We start from the raw sequence: 17,165 nt of genomic DNA, 5'->3' as shown, positions 1-17,165 counted from the left end.
TGTAGCGTGGCAAAGCTTTGCCAATTTTTCCTGTTGGAAGAATATTCGAGATAATATTTTGGTATTTTTTGCTCTCCGTGCGAATAGGTTTTTCAGCTTTATAGTATTTTCGGTGAGCACTCGTGTCGATAATGATGGTTCCATAATTATCCATATCTGCTGCAGTTACGATCTCTCTGTTTGGTAATTTTTTAAATATCAATTCGAGTAAACCAGGCGAGGCTTCATACGTCTTGTTTTTCACTGAGACGAGTTTGTCGTCAAATGTCGCGGGTGAGTCACCAATCATTAAAACGCCTCCTGCGAGTTTTCGAACACCGTACGAGGTATCCAGTTCTTTTTCTTCAGCCGTTCCAAACATTCGCAGATACTGCTGAACAAGCGGCTCAACAGCTTGCTCCTTGAATGGTTCAGTGTCCTTCTCAGTTGACACTTGTTGATAATCATCATCATCATCATTATCTTCATATGCGGTATTGAAAGTATTGTCGAGATCTTCCTCCTCTTTCATCGCTTCTTTCTTCTCTCTTTTTACCTCCTTTTTTACACTCTCTACTTGTTGACTCGCAATTTTTTTCAGAGGAGTCACCACAGGACGAAACACTTCATCCATGACCCTTTCAACGGCCTCTTTGCCTAATTTTATGAGTTTATGTTTACGTCGAATCGCATCACTCGCATGAGCGATTTTCCGTAAAACATCTTTTTCCTTATTAAATTCTGCGCTCTGCATGCTGACCGAACATTGACTGATCTCACTGTATCGATGCTTCTGTATTTATAAAGCAGTCGAAACCCTTTCGATATCGACCGTCATCGACGTCTCTGTCTTTATCGATTACGACGAAAGAATATTTATCCTCGCTCCAGCATGCTGAGCACAAATCTTTGAACTGCGTGTATGACATGTCGGTGTTCACGTGATCATCATAAATATGTCGCAAATTCATCTCATCTTGACGAAAAAGTACAATAAGATTGGTATTGTCCCGAACTAGATGCTTGGGAATACGAGCGTACGTTTGACAAAGATAAAACGAGTCAACGTCTCGATGTCGGCCCATACAGAAAAAAGCTCTCATGTTGTCTTGCTTTTCACAGGCAACATCATCGAAAATCATTACGGAATTCGGGCGAGCGTCTTCCGGTTTGATCACTTGCTCGTGATCTTGAAAAGCAAAATATCCCAGCCCTTTTACGGGTTCGAGTACGCGTTTGAGAAGTTGATACTTTGGCTGATTCAGCGATTTCGAGTACAGATAAACGTTTTCAAATCTCAAACCATTGGGGTGGGTAATTAGAGTAAGAAGAGCATTGGTTTTACCACAATTGGAGGGGCCACATATTACAGCACGCACACTATTTGGCAGTAGAGGGCCGTGACGTCGTTTACGTTGTTTTTTCTGAGCAAGATCGTCGAAATTCATGACGGTCAATTTATTGGGTTGTGTTTCGAATCTCATCTTGATAACGACTGACACGAACACATATAAGTAGGGTGCTTATAAAGGCATCTGTCAGTCGTAAACGAGCTTTCTTCCGAAGCACATCGGAAAAAATGAATCGATACAATCCTATAACTTCAAGTTTAAAGAAATTCGCTCCATAAAAAAGTGAAATCGGTCCAATTATGATCAAACGAAAGCGCGGAAAAGGATTTGTCAATAAACTGATCAATAAACTCCCTTTCGAAGTACACGTACCAGGCTATCAGTACTGTGGTCCAGGTACGAAATTAGCAAAAAGAGTGGCACGAGGTGATCCCGGTATTAACCCTCTGGACGCTGCTTGCAAGGAACACGACATTGCGTATTCGAAGAGTCGTGAAAATCTTTCAGCAAGACACGAAGCGGATCGAGTACTTGAGGAAAAAGCCTGGCAAAGAGTCCTCGCGAAAGACGCTGGTATTGGAGAAAAAGCAGTGGCTTGGGGTATAGCAAACACGATGAAAGCCAAAACGAAGCTCGGTATGGGCGTCAAGAGAAAACGAAAGCATAGCAAGACGACGCTGAAACAGGTTATCAATTCAGCTAAAGCATCAATGAGTGGTTCGAATCCCATAAAATCGGCTCTCAGAGGTGCACGTGATGCAGTAAAAAAGGCGGGTGGACGAAGCAAAGTGAAGTCACCTCGTGTCCTTCCAATGCCAGCGAAAATTGGTGGTTTTCTACCACTTCTCGCGCCTATTCTCGCTGGGCTGAGTGCCACTGGAGCTCTCGCTGGTGGCGCAGCAGGAATAGCGAAAGCTGTGAACGATGCTAGCGCTGCCAAGCGTCAATTGGAAGAAAGTAAACGCCACAATGAAACGATGGAAGCTATCGCGATGGGTAAAGGACTATACCTGAAACCCTACAAAAAAGGCATGGGACTGTATCTAACAAAAAACGCATAAAGCTACCACACCGAGCACTCACCGACTTTGATCTGATAAAGTATGCTCGAGCTATGAAAATTCCTCATTTTCGCGGAGTTTTCATGAGAAACAACTTGCCCAAGAACGGTCCTCGAAAATACGAATCGGCTATTGTAAATTTGGATGACAAGGATGGGCCTGGCACACATTGGGTCGCATACCGGAAAACCAACGACAAAGTCATGTATTTTGACAGTTTTGGCAATCTCCAACCACCTCAAGATTTGAAGAAATATTTTGGTGTTGGTAGCACTATCACATACAATCATGAACGATATCAGAACTACGATACTGTCGTGTGTGGTCATTTATGCTTGAATTTTTTATATAAAAAGAATGATTTTTAGTGGCAAATCATCGGTTGAACGACAACTACCATGAATAATTCTTTCACGCTGACGCTTTCGGGAACGAGCTCCGTATTGGATGCTTACTACTTCCCACCTATAGAACTGTCACCGTTCAAAAATTATACCCTCGGACTCGTCGAATTGCTCACCTTCAATTCCATACCGAATATCGATGTGGGCAAGAATAAATTTTATGTGGGACAAGAAGTTGTGACTATACCTACTGGGAGCTACGAAATTGCGGATATCGAGCGCTATTTACAGAGTGCACTCTCTGACAAAAACATCTTCATAAACCTCAGGCCAAACAACAATACTCTATGCAGCGAGATCAAGTGTAATCAGCAAATAAATTTCGAACCCGATGACTCGATCGGTCGACTGTTGGGATTCGTGGCACGCAAACTGGAAGCCAATACCGTACACAAGTCCGAATTACCTGTAGCCATTCTTAAAATCAATTCTCTACGAGTCGAGTGCAACATCACCACAGGTGCTTACATCAATGACCAACGAGTGCACACGATCCATGAATTTTTTCCCGTTGTTCCGCCAGGATATAAGATCATAGAAGTACCATCGCACGTCATTTATCTACCGATCGCCGTACAGTCAATAGATCATCTTCAGCTCAGACTTGTAGATCAAGACGGAAACCCGGTGAATTTTCGTGGCGAAATTATAACAATAAGATTACACATTAAAACAACATAATGGGTATTGTATTTAATACTAAAGTTGGATTGGGCTATAAAAACGAATCGATATGTACAAAATCCATCAATCGTCGAGCACCTCTCAAGGAGCTAACACGTCAAAACATTCAGTTCCTAAAGAATTTGGGATTAAAACTAAAAAGAAAAAGTGGAAAATTTGCTGTATTGTAATTGCATGCATTACACCACCATGGAAGAAATCCTAGCCATACAAAAACCCGTTATCTTCGATGAGGCCATCGCCCACTACGAAATTCATGCGCATCAACCGTTCGCGTCAGCAACCTTCAATAACAACGATGAAATCCGCATTTCCGTTCAACATCAAGATCTGTGCTTGCTCCCGAGTAAAAGCTCTTTGCACGTACATGGAAAATTAACGAAAGCAGATGGAACTGCGGTTCAACATACACGACTCGCCAATAATGCCATCTGTCATCTGTTTGAGGAAATGCGTTATGAGTTGAACGCTATCGAGATCGATCGTAGCAAAAATGTTGGTCTCACGACACTCATGAAAAATTACGTATCGCAAAATCCTAGAAAAGAGATGGAAAATGCTGGCTGGCGTGAGGATGACGCAACATCATTGACGGATGATGATGGAAATTTTGACCTTTCAATACCCCTAAGTCTTATTCTCGGATTCGCTGAGGATTATCATCGAATTGTCATCAATGCCAAGCACGAGCTGATTCTCACGAGATCGAACAGCGATATGAATGCTGTTGTGCAAACACCGGGCGAAGCTGCTGCTGAACAATTCAAAATTTCATTGCTCAAAATTGAATGGATGATTCCGTATATCAGAGTATCGGATCAACGAAAAGTTCAATTGCTCAACTACATCGCCAAAGATCCATCCATCGCCATGAGTTTTCGTACGTGGGAATTGTACGAGTATCCGTTACTCCCAGTCACCTCGAAACACGTGTGGGTCGTAAAAACATCGACGCAGCTCGAAAAACCGCGATACGTGATTCTTGGATTTCAAACCGCGAGAAAAAATAACGCGATAAAAAATGCGAGTAATTTTGATCATTGCGATATTCGCGATGTTAAACTGTTTCTAAACTCGCAATGTTATCCTTATGGAAATTTGAATCTCGATATTAGTCACAATCAGTATGCGCTGCTATACGATATGTATGCGAATTTCCAAGCGTCTTACTACGGCAAAGAGTCAGAACCTTTGTTGAGCAAAGCTGATTTTGTAGAAAAAGCCCCTCTCATTGTTATCGATTGTTCGAAACAAAACGAGTTCCTGAAATCAGGACCAGTGGATATACGTTTGGAATTTGAATCGGGAACTCCGTTCCCACCACAAACATCCGCGTACTGTCTGATTCTACACGATCGGATCGTTGAATACAACCCAATTAGCGGAAATGTAAAAAAACTGATGTAAGAGGGAAATAAGGAAACATGTAATTGTTTTTTTTTTTTTATTCAACATTTACATACGTTTGTAAAAATAATAAAAATTTTCTACATATTATACTCGTATGATTTCTATAAATTCCTTCATATTCTCCAGACGCTTCTTCAATGTTAGAAAAAGATTAATCACGTTGCTGATTCTTCCGTCAAGGTTGATTCCTTCATCATCATCGTCGTCGTCATCGTCTACGTTCAGCTCATTCAATTTCATTTTTATTTCTTCAACTTGACGATGTAAACTTCGAATGTGACTCTCGATAGTCCCGAATGATCCCTGAGTATAACCGCAGCGCGCACATTTTTGTTCACTCTTTTTCCGTTCACTTTTCACTTGTTCCAAATTTGCTTGGAACTGCGATAGATCCCGTAGAAACTCGTATACTTTTTCCGGTGGATCATCACCGAAATACTTGACCACAGCATCATCGTAGTCACAGAAATATGGGGGAAGACAGCACAAGTGCTTAATCTCATCTGGTGTCAAGTCGTCCATCGTGTAACGTAATGAGCCGTAACAGCTTGAAAACCATTTGTTTTATAGGGATTACCCCCACCAAAAAAGTAATTTGAAACTACCAAAACCGCGCAGAAGTTGCCTTCCAATGATTATCATAAACATTTCTGGAAAAAACAGAGAATTCTCGAAGCGGCCTCGTTTACAACGCGCACGTCGAGGGGCAGGTTCATGAGTGAATTTCACTCTCCTGACATTTTTTACAATTTTTTCGTAAAGGTGCTGGGGCATCAATGTGCTCTCCCATCAAAGATGTATTCCAATGATGATAACATCGACGAAATGATTGAATTTCAACGTCAGATTTGTAATAATGTGGTAAACGCTCCCACAAAATATCTGTAAAGTCACTGAAATATTTTTTGAATGTTGATGGTGATATGATCAAGAGTTCTTCTGCCGTCATTTCAGTAGGATTTCTTGTACAATAAATTGCATAAGTATTCACTAGCTGCTCCATGACCCAACATTTTTCACAGTCTCGACGTATTGGTCCCAGATCATCAATATGAGACCGCACCCATGGCGGATTAAAATGATCATGACAATATTGATACGACTGAACCTCACTATCACTCTGCAAATGTTCAGGTAATCGATCCCATAACGAAGGAATGAATCTGCTATAATATTTTATGAGCAGAACCTTGGGAATCGATTTGAGATCATTTTTAGTCAACATCGAAGGTGGTTTCAATGGATCGATTGTATACGCACATCTGTCCATCTTGAGATCAACTTGAAAAATAAAATTTGCTATGCTTAATTCCAATCTTTTATATCTTGCCCTAGAAATACCCCCACTTCTTCGCTGCCAAGGCCCTCACTGAGCTTCCAGACGCATCATTTTTCTGTACACCCAAGGTCACAGCGCAGTGATGACCCCTCCTCAATTCTCCTATGACGCAAAAAACACCCAAGGTCACTGCGCAGTTATGACGTCACCGTAATTCACCCAACGTAAACAAGGTCACTGCGCAGTTATGACGTCACCGTAATTCGCCCAACGCAAACAAGGTCACTGCGCAGTTATGACGTCACCGTAATTCGCCCAACGCAAACAAGGTCACTGCGCAGTTATGACGTCACCGTAATTCGCCCAACGCAAACAAGGTCACTGCGCAGTTATGACGTCACCGATCCCCCCCCCCCCTCCCATGGAACCTTCTGGAACATGCGCAGTACCTCCCCCTCCCATGGAACCTTCTAGAACATGCGCAGTAGAACCTGCGCAATGGATTTTTCTGCGCATGCGCAGTAGAGAAAAAGTGGTCCAGAACCGGTGTTGTATATCTACTATGGTATGTAAAAAAAATTACGAAACCAACTGTGTTTGAATAAAACAATTAAGAAAAGCTTTCACAAATCATGAAAAAACATTATATTAAAAAAAAAAATAAAAATCTGGAATTATTTTGTAAAGGAAAAAAAAATTCAAATAGAACGTGAAAAATTCCTTCTTACGGGAAGTATCCGGAACTTGAGAAAGTTCTAAAACTTGCTTCAAATGAGCAATTCATTACTAAAGGTTATAAAAAAACCATTTCAAACGTAATGAATAAAAAAAATGAATCTGCTAAATCCTGGTAATGTATGAAAAACGTTTGGTGTTCAAATGAACAAAACGTTGTCAAATAAATGCAAGTGACGAGTACATCGGATGACGAATGAAAAAAATTAAAAACATAATGGTATGTAAAAAAAATTATGAAACCAACTGTAAATAATTTCAACAACAAGCTTTCACAAATCGTGAAAAAAACATTATATTTAGAAGAAATACAAATCCGTAATTATATTGTAAAGGAAAAAAAAATTCAAATAGAACGTGAGAAATTCATTCCTACGGGAAGCATCCGGAACTTGAAAAAGTTCTAGTGAATCAAAAAGTTACCAAAAAATCGCATCAAAGGTAAAAGTCATTTGTTACTCTATGGTGACAGATACTTAGAAGAAAATCGATTCTTCTCAGACTTTCAGGATCCCTTGGTATTCACAATATTCGATGTCGATTTCGTGTCGGTACAAATTATGTTTAAATATGTGCTAAAAGTACTTGTCCGGCCCATCACTTTTCATTCAAATTGCTCATTCAAATAAAAATCAGGGCTCTTTTAGATCTGATGGATCATATGTATGCCTACAGAGGGAATTGAGAAAACTATCTCCAAGAGATTTCAACTTAATTGCATTCAATTTTTCTGTAATATACAAAAGATATTATCGTGTATTGATGAAAAAATACCGTTCGGACGATAAAAATTGTCAAGCTTCCAAATTAACTCTCGCGTTTATATTGAAATGACGGCAATTTTTACTTCACATTTTCTTCTTCAACCGAATTTTATTTGTTATAGCAACTAACCTATTCTATTACTGAAGATATTCAACTGATAATAAATCACATTTTAATAAATTTTCGAGAGGATTCGTCTGTATAATCTCGTTTTTTTTTATTATCACATACACAATTGCACTTTGTTAAAATCAACATAAAAACATGAGTGAATTGTTGCGAAGAAATAGTTGCCGCCGAGCATATATGAGATGATGTTCGAATTCAGGTGGGCGTGTAACGGCAGCGTTAATACTAGTTCCATAAAAATAATACATTAATTAAGGTCTAGTTTGATTCTTATTTGAATGAGCAATTTGAATAAAAAGTGATGGGCCGGACAAGTACTTTTAGCACATATTTAAACATAATTTGTACCGACACGAAATCGACATCGAATATTGTGAATACCAAGGGATCCTGAAAGTCTGAGAAGAATCGATTTTCTTCTAAGTATCTGTCACCATAGAGTAACAAATGACTTTTACCTTTGATGCGATTTTTTGGTAACTTTTTGATTCACTAGAACTTTTTCAAGTTCCGGATGCTTCCCGTAGGAATGAATTTCTCACGTTCTATTTGATTTTTTTTTCCTTTACAATATAATTACAGATTTGTATTTCTTCTAAATATAATGTTTTTTTCACGATTTGTGAAAGCTTGTTGTTGAAATTATTTACAGTTGGTTTCATAATTTTTTTCCTTTACAATATAATTACAGATTTGTATTTCTTCTAAATATAATGTTTTTTTCACGATTTGTGAAAGCTTGTTGTTGAAATTATTTACAGTTGGTTTCATAATTTTTTTTACATACCATTATGTTTTTAATTTTTTTCATTCGTCATCCGATGTACTCGTCACTTGCATTTATTTGACAACGTTTTGTTCATTTGAACACCAAACGTTTTTCATACATTACCAGGATTTAGCAGATTCATTTTTTTTACTCATTACGTTTGAAATGGTTTTTTTATAACCTTTAGTAATGAATTGCTCATTTGAAGCAAGTTTTAGAACTTTCTCAAGTTTTATGCATAATTCAGACCCTCCAGCACAAATTAATTCCATAATTTGTGGAATGACCCAAACATCTGTACGTTGCGAAAAAGTTTTAGTTCAGTTGTGTGGTCTAAAGCACACTCTTTTTTTTTACTAACATATCGTACGGAAAATTCTAAAAAACAAAATTGAAGGTAAATGAACAAGCTACCCGATGCTTGTATTGATTTTGGTTGCAAAATTTTTTTCAAGACTGTGCACATTCGTGAAAAAAATAAAAAACTTGCAAATTTTTCCTCTCGAGGTATTTCATGAAATTTCTCAGTATCCGTAATGTGCGAGTAAAAAATGATATATTCAAAGTCAAAGAACAAAGCTTCAAAATGCTTTTTTATTTATCGTCATATGATTATTTTTGACTGAGATTCAGCTTTTCAAAAATTTGCGAAAAAAATGACGGAAATTTCTGTTTCCTTTAATTGTTTCCAGTAGTGTATATGGAAACGCTATTCTTATGCACGTGAACTTTAGTGAAATTGTGAAATTTTATAAAATTCTGATTATTTGGAAATTTTTTATGTTTTTAGCATGGTTTAGCATGGCAACATTGTATCACCTGTACCAAATATCCTTAAGTGTTTCTGTATAGTTTTTTGAAGAGTTCTAGTCTTCAGCCCATCGAGTAACTTCTGAATTTATTTTATTGTAGATAAAAAAAAACTTCAACCATTTGATGGTGTTGTACTCTGAGGAGTTCCAATTTACGTAATGATCCCGAATAATAACTGGATTGGTTCTGTATTCTTTTTTGAAAAAATATAGCTTTTAGAGTTTGGGGAAAATAAAAAAATGATAGATAATTGGCGATAAAAAAAAATTAACCATGATATGCTGTCGTACTCGTACGAGTTTCAGTTTATTCGATGATTCTGAATAATGACTGAAGTGTTTCTGTATAACTTTTCAAATAGGTTTTGCCTCTAGCATTTCGTTAAACTAAATAAATTATAGTTCTAGATAAAAGGAAACTCCAATCCTCTAATGAAATTCAGCTTATAGAATGGTTTTTAATGGAGACTGGAGTATTCTTGTATAACTTTCCGAAGAGTTCTAACGTCCAGCGCTTCACGAAATTTTAAGAATTATCATCGGTGATAGAATGAAACGTCAACCATGAGATGCTGCCGTACTCTGATGAGTTCCAGTTTATTCAATGGTTTAAATCATGACTGAGTGTTTCTGTATAACTTTTCGGAGAGCTCTAGCATTTAGCATTTTGTGAAATTAAATAAAATATTATTGTGAAAAGAGGAAACTTCGTCCCTGAGATTCTGTCGTACTCTAACAAGGTTCAGGTCATTGAATGGTTCTGAACAATGACTGGAGCGTTTATGATTAACTTTTTTGAATAGCTCTAGCTTTCAGCATTTCGTGAAAATAAACGAGCCGCTACCGCGTCTCTTGATATGTTATTGTTATTGATGAAAAAAAACTTTAACCATAAGATTCTGTCGTAGTCTGACCAGTTCCAGTTCGTGTACAGATTCTGAATGATGACTGGAGTGTTTCTGTATAACTATTCGAAGAGTTCTTAGCCTTTAGGATATCGTGAAATTTACTTCACTACATTTTCATTATCGATGAAAGGATACTTTAACCGTGCGATGCTGTTATACTCGTACGAGTTCCAGTTTATTCAAAAGTTCTGAACAATGACTGGAGCATTTCAGTATAACTTTTCGAAGAGTTCTTATAGCCTTTAGGACTTCGTGAAATTTATTTCATTTTCATTGTTGATTAAAGGATATTTTAACCGTGAGATGCTGTCGTACTCGTTCGAGTTCCAGTTCGATCAATGGATCTGAATGATGACTGGAGTGTTTCTGTACGTCTTTCCAAAGAGTTCTAGCCTCCAGCGTTTTAGGAAACTAATAACATTACTGTTGTTTATAAAAAGAAACATTAACTAAAAGATACTGTCGTAGTTCGACCAGTTCGAGTTCATTGAATGATTCCAAACAATGACTGGAGCGTCCCTGTATAACATTCCGGAGAGTTCTAGTGATCTCTAAAGAGATTTAGCCTTCAGCATTTCCTGGAAATGAATAAATTATTGTTGTTCACAAAGAAACATTTTAACCATAAGATTTTATCATAGTTTGACAAGTTCCAGTTTATGTACAGATTCTGAATGATGACTGGAGTGTGTCTGTAATGTTGTTCGATCTATTCTCTCGAAATTTGCTTCAAATGAGCAATTCATTACTAAAGGTTATAAAAAAACCATTTCAAACGTAATGAATAAAAAAAATTGAATCTGCTAAATCTTGGGAATGTCGAAAAACGTTTAGTTCAAATGAACAATACGTTGTCAAATAAATGCAAAAGTGATGAGTACATCGGATGACGAATGAATAAAATTAAAAACATCATGATATGTAAAAAAAATTACGAAACCAACTGTAAATAATTTCAACAAAACAATTAAGTAAAGCTTTCACAAATCATGAAAAAACATTATATTTAAAAAAAATACAAATCCGTAATTATATTGTAAAAGAAAAAAAAATTCAAATAGAGCGTAAGAAATTCATTCCTACGGGAAGCATCCGGAACTTGAGAAAGATCTATTGAATCAAAAAGTTATCAAAAAATTGCATCAAAAGTAAAAGTCATTTGTTACTCTATGGTGGCAGAGACTTAGAAGAAAATCGATCACAATATCTTTTGCAAAATTTCGTACAATTTTTTTGTGAACGCCCATAACTTCTTCAATAACAGAGATATCGAAGTAGAATAGTAGGTCATTTTTTTCGTCTTGAGTTGTAGTTTTATGAAAAAAGTACAAAAAAAATAACAAAATGAATTTTTATACTTTTGTTTTTAGTTTTTAACCAAAAATGGTTTTTTTTTAAACTTGGACCGTTTTGATTTTTTTTTTAAATTTACCACGTTTCAATAGACTTTTTTACACATGCAGAAAAATTATTAGCTTGTGATATTCATAACTTGTTACTTTTTTTTTCTATTTTCTACTACGTGTAAAGCGAAATATGAAAGCAATATATGGACGGATGAGGCATTCCTTCGCCGAGCTTCCGATTGAAAACCATGCACGCCAAGCTTGTGTGTAATGTTGAAAATGAATTTGTGCAGTTCATCGTATAGATACAATGCATGCACTTGTACGCGTAAACTGTTTTAAGTTTATAACCCAAGCTAGCATAAAAACAGATGATAATCTCTTAATAATTGCAGAATCATTCGAGAAACCTTTGTTGCTCTGTGACGTTTGCTGGAAAATTTTTCTGAATAAGTGAGGGATTAGGGCTAAAAGTGTACACGAATGAATTCCACAAGAACCTTAATTCATTCACTGTACTTGGCTACGTTAGAAAATGATCTCATTTTTTTTTATTTCCAAAATTCAGAATTCCTACAGGAAACGTAATTCATTCACTGTATATGTTACAATAGATCTCATATTTTTTCACAGTTAAACATTTTTTTAAATTTATTTATTGACAATGCGAATATAGAAAATCATTTAAAACGACGGTCACGACCTTTTAATACTTGGCGTGCCTTTTTTACTTATTGAAGTTTTAATATTTATAGATATACATAGGCGCTAAAATCCTTCATGTAGTAAAAATAGATTCCAATTCACATTTTTGTTTTAATTATCATTTCTGAACTTATGGATTATATTTTGAACAGTAATGATGTTCTTCGAAGAAATGTTTGAAACAAAGTGATTTTTTACACCACGAACATCTTACTACAGCCACATTTGTGCAGCCTTCAATTTCACATTGTGTTTGAGATGATATACCAAAAGCAAATTCAACGGGATTTTCGAAATTCTCAGGTCGTTCTTCTATGTACCCACTTTTGAACCAGGCATATCGAAATAAATTTTCGTACCTCGGAGATGGTAATTGATTATGTACTAGAGATTGCAGCTTGATTATATTATTTCGTAAATGTAGACTTAAATCATAATCAAGTAATATGACACTGTCTGAAAAATGTCTGACATAATTTTTCCAAATTCTAAGTCCGAAGACATCGAGTGGTTGGATATTCCCTGTCGTTCCCTTTGGTATGATCATTGTAACAATTTCTTTGGTACGTGGTGTAACTTCCGTGACAACACTGGGACAATGTCCACTCCATGAATGTATCAAAAGCACACTTTTCTCGCCGACGTTTGGGAAAAACACTTCTTGAAGCCATACTTTGAAATGTTCTATAAATCAATACGTGAAAGTTAATGGCATATCTTTTTTTTTATATTTGAATATCACATACCAACGTACCTGATGTAGCCTTGCCAGATTTTGAAACGCTTATAAAGACATTAGGAGGTCGAAAAATGGTTCTTCTACAATTGGCCCCAACCGCCCGGATGGCTCTTTTAAAATTATCAAAAGAGGTGACAACAATTTTCCTGCTGCTGATATTGTTGGCTTGATTGTGTAGCTATGAGTTGTCGCTGAAACGGATTGTACAAGGCATTCTACTTGTTTTGTACCTTCTTCTGTTAACGTTCGCCCTGAATGGATTTCTAATTGGAAACCACTTTGATCAGAATTATAAATATTTTCCGAGTCATATTCTTTAATTCTCAATTGAACTTCGGAGACAAATTTTTTTGCATCGTTTTGTAATATGTCCTTTGATTCGAGGGTCTTTCTTGTCACGAATTTATTTATTTTTCTACTTGTTATTCGATGAATTTTTAAAAATTTTTTTATCCATGTTGGCGAAGCGCTGAAACGCAAATCCTCATGCCCAATTAATTTTTGGGCCTGTAGTGCCCATCTCCGAAGATCAATATCGTGCACGATGAGACCTGCTTCTATGGCGCTTTTCAGATTATCAATTGTATATTCAGAAATGCGCAATAATTTTTCCTTGTAATTTCCGCCTTTATTAATTTGTTTAGCCCAGCGCCTTAATTGCTGCACAGATTTAACGAGTTTAAATCGATTTTGGACTTGTTCTATTTTCCTATTTTGTTTTGTTTTTGCACTTCTCCAGTACTCAACAGCTCTTTTTTTGTAGTCGTAGCTCAATTCTTCTTCATCGTCAGTACACGTTTCAGGGCTTAATGAAGATTCTCCAAGACCCCATTCGATGTCATTATCTTCGACAGGTTCTACTATGACATCTCTATACGGTTCTTGAAAATCTAATGTCGTATCTTCGACGATTTCTAGCCGATTGAACTCTGCCATAGAGGCTTTCAGAATTGCCGCGAAACTTTCTTTCAATTCCACTTCATAATTATTAACAGGACGTCAGGAATGTTCATCACTTCGAATGTAAGAAACAGCAGTCTTATTACGTTCATTGGATTGATCGACATGATAATAACGATATGAAATTCACGATAGCGGACACGATAATGACTCATCAACAGTCGAACAGCAACTTAACTTCTGGAGTGATATGAAGGCAGTTTTTGCCTTTTTATCTTGAATGGGAGGCTTAATCTGATATCACCACGAAAACAGCATTTTTTTTGTTTTTCGGATACCCCTCAAGCATTAGCCTGAGCGAGCTGGCTTTTCCAAGAATATAATAGGCGTCGAGCCACTATTGCGACTCTTGATAATTGAGATTTTTTATCGTCGTAAATCGTTCAAAATAGAAACTTATATAAATAGAAGAGATACCAACACTTCTGTATGAAGGTGAAGCATGCCAGAATATTCAATTCTCTATCTGATTATGATGGCAGCCGATGTACATGCGAGATAGATATTATTTAGTATATAAGTGGATACGCAATGATGATGAGACCAATCTGCAATGCGGCACGCAATATAGAATTTGAGATTTAAGGGGTGTTTCACCCCCAGAATTTTTATTATCGGAAAAATCCAAAGACACGTCACCTTTAATTTTTTGCTCTTCAAAATATTGTTTGTTCCATTGAAATCGAACGACAATTTTTTTTTTATACCAAAAAATTATGAATGTCAAGGGGTGGTTTACCCCCTGCAGTAAGGGTGCATAAGAAGTTGAAAATATTATACAGGTTATTTGACGTAAAAAACATTTTGCAATTGGTTTCGTTTCGATCGGTTAAGTGCTTCTATATGAAACACTCTAACACATGCAAAACATGCCCAACTTTGGGGATTGATTTTACCCCTTAAAAATAATTTTGAGCCAATAAAAAAATATGTGTCTCTTATTTTTTGACAAGCTATATTCTATAAAAAAAATACTGAAATCGGAAGGGGACAGTGCTCGAAATAAAATTTGACATTTTAAAGGTGTTTTATTACCTTAATTTTTTTTTTATTTGAGGAAAACCCAAAAACACGTCAATTTTATTTTTTTTTCTCTGCAAAATGGCGTTTATTTTATGAGAATCGGATCGTAAGTTTTTTTATACGACAAAAATCTTGATATTCGGGGGTGGTCCTTTGCAGTAAGGGTGCATAAAAAGTTGAACATGTCATATAGGTTATTTGACATGCAGAACATTTTGCAATTGGTTTTGTTTCGATCGGTTGAGTGCTTCTATATGAAACAGTCTACCAGATGCAAATCATGCCCAACTTCGAGGCTCGATTTCACCCCTTAAAAATAACTTTAAGCCGATAAAAAAAAATTCGTGTCTCTTATTTTTCGATGGACTATAACATATAAAAAAATTATCAAAATCGGCGGGGAACACTAAAGTACCTTTCCTTGTTAGTCAATGGGCAAGTTATATTTACGAAGACTAGTTCGATTATACACCCCTATAATTCTGTGGGTTTCGGGATGCATTAACCTGAAAGCATTAGTACCGAAAGTGTGGCAGATTTCGTACGGACCTTCGTATAAATGGAAAAACTTGTGCGTCACTCTGTCCGTGTTACTGGACAGATGAGGTACTCGAAGTAAAACTAAATCGCCCAGTTTTAAATCCTCAGGGGGTCTCCTCCCTCTTTTATTTTTTCTACGACCCATAAAGCTTTCAAGCAGACGTTTGCGTGCCAATACTAATTTTCTTTCTCGAGTTAAATCTTCGCTGTTAGGAAACTCCACGAGATCAAATATTGGGTCAGGAGGCCTTCTTCCGTAATGTAATTCATATGGCATGAAGCCCGTACTCGTATGGGTGCAATAATTCAACAACTCCTCTATACGTTTCACATATTTTGCTCATTCAGTATGCTGTTCCGCACAAAAGGTTCTAAAGAAACGACCGAGCTCTCTCATGACGCGCTCCGTGGGATTCGATTGCGGATGCCTAATTGATGAATAGATGACGCTAATCCCCTCCTGCTCTAACTCTTTTTTCCACACCGATGAGGTGAATTGCGATTAATTATCAGATAAGATTCGCTTCGGCTTTCCCACGGTTCATATATAATCTCCCAATAATTTCTTTAAAACGATACGCGTGGTCGCTCTTTTTATCGGATACAAGCGAACGTATTTCGAGAAAGCATCCATGACAACGAAAAGATACTGAACTCCTCCTATCGACTTTGGCAAAGGGCCGTAAAAATCCACGGTTACGAGATCTTTTGGGGCTTCTGACTTTACAAAACAATACTCTCCTTCAACCGGTCGAGTGTAATGTTTTACTCGCTGGCACAAGTCACACCTTAAAATAACTCTTTTCACATCTCGAGCCATACCCTTCCAGTAAAAGAATCGTTTTAAGTGTGCAAGTGTTTTATAAATGCCTACATGACCCAATCTCTCATGTTCAGTACTAACGAATAATGATTGAAAGTCCCGAGGAACAATCACAGCTCATTGCCCCTCATTGGTACCGCGATGGAACCAAATGTTGTTATATTCTTGGTTTACACGGTATTCATCATCTTGTCCTTTTGATTTTATATTAATTATAAAAGGATCATTCGCTTGCGATCTAGCTAGCTCCGCTAATCGACGCCGCAATCGCGGATCGAGTTCAAGTGTACACACCAGGGTCAAACCGTCACCGGTTAGATTCCCTTTTCCACCCACGATCCCCGATTTCAACATCGAAATTAACACAGCTTCAGGTTGATCCTCATGAAATATACGGTTTGGGTTGCGGCTGAAGAAATCAGCAATAATGTTATCACTACCTCTACAGTGTGAAACATCAAACTGATATTCCTGCAATAACAGGCACCACCTCGTCAAACGAGCAGTTCGAAATGTGGTTTCTTTCAAAAACTTCAGGCATTCGTAATCTGTAATTATTTCGAAATTTTTACCGAGCAAATAAATTCGAAACTTTTGTACGGAATACACAATGGCGAGCAACTCCTTTTCTGTGGTCGTATAGTGCCCCTCAGCCTCATTCAAGCATCGACTAACAATGGAAATTACCCTCTGCACCTTAAACGTTCGATCGGTAAAATAATGCGACAACTCTATGCACTTA

General features: G+C 37.1%; 1 long non-coding RNA gene across 1 annotated transcript; it reads right to left on the bottom strand.

Annotated features, from left to right (window-relative positions):
• Nucleotides 1–12,440: 12,440 nt before the first annotated feature.
• On the bottom strand, nt 12,441–13,373 carry LOC122411038 (uncharacterized). The gene is made up of 2 exons (XR_006261062.1): nt 13,093–13,373; nt 12,441–13,022 (listed from the first exon to the last, which is right to left on the bottom strand). It is a non-coding gene; the product is annotated as an uncharacterized lncRNA (long non-coding RNA).
• Nucleotides 13,374–17,165: the final 3,792 nt, after the last annotated feature.

The sequence above is a fragment of the Venturia canescens genome, chromosome 5 (genome assembly GCF_019457755.1).
Source record: "Venturia canescens isolate UGA chromosome 5, ASM1945775v1, whole genome shotgun sequence".
NCBI classification, from domain to species: Eukaryota; Metazoa; Arthropoda; class Insecta; order Hymenoptera; family Ichneumonidae; genus Venturia; species Venturia canescens.
Note: the sequence above shows the minus strand (reverse complement) of the source record. Positions and strands in the feature narration are given on the sequence as shown.